The following is a 528-nucleotide window of genomic DNA, read 5'->3' as shown; positions in this document are numbered from 1 at the left end:
CAACCTTCCTTCTGAGGAGTGGCTGGTGGGTTTGAACCGCCAGCCGTCTGGTTAGCAGGCAAGTGACTTAGCCACTATGCTACCAGAGCTCCTAATTGTGGTCATACTGTACCTATATATGGACCAAGAGGCAGTCCTTTGAACAGAACAAGGGAAGACTGCATAGTTTAAAATCAGGAAAGGTGTGCTTCAGGGTTGCAGCCTTTCACCATATTTATTCCATTTGTGTGCTGACCTAATAATATGAGAAACTAGGCCATATGAAGAAAAAAGCAGCATGAGGATTAGAAGATTCATTAACAATCTATCATGTGCAGATGGCACTACCTTGCTTGCTGAAAGTGAAGAGGACTTGAAGCACTTACTGAGGAAGACCAAAGACACGGGCTTTAGTGTGGATAACACCTCAACAAGAAGAAAACAAAACCCCTCATAACTAGACTAATAAGCAACATCATGATAAATGGAGCAAGGATTGAAATTGTCAAGATTTCATTTTACTTGGATCCACAATCAATTCTCATGGAA

This window comes from Orycteropus afer, unplaced genomic scaffold (genome assembly GCF_000298275.1).
Source record: "Orycteropus afer afer isolate SDZICR_OR568_19922 unplaced genomic scaffold, OryAfe1.0 scaffold00923, whole genome shotgun sequence".
In the NCBI taxonomy this organism is placed as follows: Eukaryota; Metazoa; Chordata; class Mammalia; order Tubulidentata; family Orycteropodidae; genus Orycteropus; species Orycteropus afer.
This window is presented reverse-complemented; position numbering follows the sequence as displayed.